The sequence below is a fragment of the Drosophila elegans genome, unplaced genomic scaffold, assembly GCF_018152505.1.
Source record: "Drosophila elegans isolate 14027-0461.03 unplaced genomic scaffold, ASM1815250v1 contig_524, whole genome shotgun sequence".
Classification (NCBI taxonomy): Eukaryota; Metazoa; Arthropoda; class Insecta; order Diptera; family Drosophilidae; genus Drosophila; species Drosophila elegans.
In genome coordinates this window covers 166,910-169,576 of record NW_024545907.1, presented here as the reverse complement: position 1 = coordinate 169,576, position 2,667 = coordinate 166,910, and the positions used below count along the sequence as shown (strand labels likewise).

General features: G+C 35.4%; 1 long non-coding RNA gene across 1 annotated transcript; it reads left to right on the top strand.

The window, feature by feature from the left end:
- Positions 1 to 1,552: 1,552 nt before the first annotated feature.
- On the top strand, positions 1,553 to 2,065 carry LOC108143638. The gene is made up of 2 exons (XR_001774339.2): positions 1,553 to 1,868; positions 1,934 to 2,065. It is a non-coding gene; the product is annotated as an uncharacterized LOC108143638 (long non-coding RNA).
- The last annotated feature ends 602 nt before the right edge of the window (positions 2,066 to 2,667 follow it).

Sequence of the window (2,667 nt, the reverse complement as noted above, 5' to 3'; positions counted from 1 at the left end):
TGTGTGTATGTACATATATCCGATACATCATAATATCAAATTTAATTTAATTTTATAATTTATTGATGTGCGTCAAGCTAGCGGCGATTGGGGAGCAATAAAAATTGGAACACGCGGAATATTTGGGCACGTTAATTTAAAATTGTGAATGAAAAATTATTAGGAAATTAAATATCTAACGATATTTTTATGATTTGAGAATATAGGATGTCTGCAAGTAATTAAAACATGCATTGAAATATCGGGTCTCTGCGCCTATATGCACGATTCTTGTCAGAAAGCTTCAACTTCTAATTTTCCATACATATTTGGGGATCCATAATTAAATTACAAGAGACACAAATTGTAGAGGTTATGCCAATATACACGGTACATTAAGAAAATTGCTTAACAGTGGGTGGGGTAAAATGTTCAAAGATAAGGTGCTCAAGCTATATTCAGAACCATTGCACAAGAAACGAACAACACAGTCCATCCGTTGGAATCGGTTGGAATTTTTGACAAATGTGAATTTCCGATTTCCACAGAGCACATCCACCTTCAAGTTTCAAATCTCAGGTGATCTGAACAGCTGGTGGCTTGTCAAAATATAAACAAAGTCAGCAGGTCAACCATCTTTGATAATGTTTTAATGAGCTACAACTGTTCAGATCAGCTGAAATCGGAAGGTGGATGTGATTTGTGTGGACGTTCACGGATGGACTGCGTGGACAGAGGGCTGCACCTCAGAAATATCGGCATAAATTAGTCCGCCAAAGTCTGTCAAATTTTAAGGGCGGACTAACTGGGAAGTTTTTAAAACGGCAAAACCTTATGGACCATCCCTTCAACGGATGGTGGAAGGTGAATGGATCTCTTGAAACTACGCTATAACTAGGATATTTTTGGAACTGCAAAATCCTATGAACCTTCCGTTCAACGGGTGGTGAAAGGCTGATGTATCTCTGTGAAAATAGTCTATGAAATGCAATCCACGAAATTAACCCTATAAAAAAAATACGATCTTCGACACAAACTTTAATTTAAATAATATAAGTTGTGCCTACATGCTAATTTAATATCTCAATTGTGAATTAATTAAAAAAATTTATTTTAATTTTTATTTCACTATTACAAATTTTTCATATGTCGAACTTATTCACTGGTGACTACTTGCCATTGTGTTCTTTCGTTTCTCGGTTGCAAAATCGGACTGCCTCGGCTTAAGAGATTTACCACAAAAATCTGATTAAGAAAATCATCCAAAAGTGTCGGAAAATAGGATGATGGAATTCGTCAATTAAATTCAAAATTGTAATTCTGCAGAATTAAACTTCCGCCGGAAATTGATGTTTACGTTAGCGGACTTGGTGCTCCCTTTTTGGGGCTCTGGTGTCTACAATATCGGCTTAGATGTTTAGAGAATCCGTTTGAAGCGGAGAGTGTGAAACTGATCTGGATGGGAATCGATTGGAGGCGTTGTTTAAAGAAATAGCTGACGGTTTAATTCCGGAGTCAGTCAGAGTTACTTGGAGAGCTCTTGGCTCAAACTTGTATATAAATTGGGCAAGGAACCCTAAGTAATGGGACATATAACTTGCACGCATTCTTATTCAAAAATTACAATTTTTGAAAATTAAATGTACAATTTTTTATACGCAATTCAAAACCTTTCCGATTCTCGTTCACAGGCCGGTGTGACCGCGTGAACACACTTGATTTTCGAGAAACTGAAGGGTGTGAACTGCCTGTAATAAATATATATATTTTTTTTTAATTGCCCTCATCAACGAGAATGCGTGTATGTTGGCACAACCTCTATTATTTAAAATAAAAGTTAACGTGGAAAATGTTAATGCCCTGGATGGCATTTCACATTGTGATTTGTGGTTGGTACCCAGTGGTTTCTCGAAAGCTGACGGTATCATTACCTTCGGATTTTCACGTTTTTTAGATGATCTTCAATCTGCCTATGTACCATGCATATCGCCACAACTTGTATGGGAAAAATGAGACGTTCATTCACTGTTAGGGGATTTTCTCACAAACTGTCGGATTCCTCTTGATTAAACTTTTTAACGCTTAACGTGCTTATTGGCAAAACCTCTGTTAATTGGCGAAATTATGGAGTTTTCCATTACATATTTTAGATACTTGCAGTGTTTTAATATTCTCAAATTACATTTATATCGTTAATATTTTCGCATTCACAAATTTTAAATTACGTTCATAAATAATGAAAAAATTAAAAAAACACCGCGTTCCTAATTTTATTGTTCCCTGATCGCCGCTAAAGGCAACTCTCTTCTCACGCACTCCCTGAAAACCCGGATTTGGATTGGTGTGAGACTCCAATTTCCACAGAGCACATGCAACATCCACCTTCCGATAACAGCGGATCTGTGCAGCATTGTTGCCATTTTAGCTTATTTCAAGCTAGATTTAGCATATTTTAAAATGAAATAGCTTGAAAAATACTTGAAATACATATAGCTTAAAATCTGGCTTATTTCAAATTTCATTTAGCTTATTTCGGCTTAAATAAATTTATAACAAAAATTTTTTTTTTTTTCGATTGTATTATAATTTTTGGTAATTTTTATCGATAATTTGGACATTGAAGTACTAAAACAAATGGATATTTTCGCCGTTGGCAATATGCTACAAGCAAATATAACGCCAGATAAA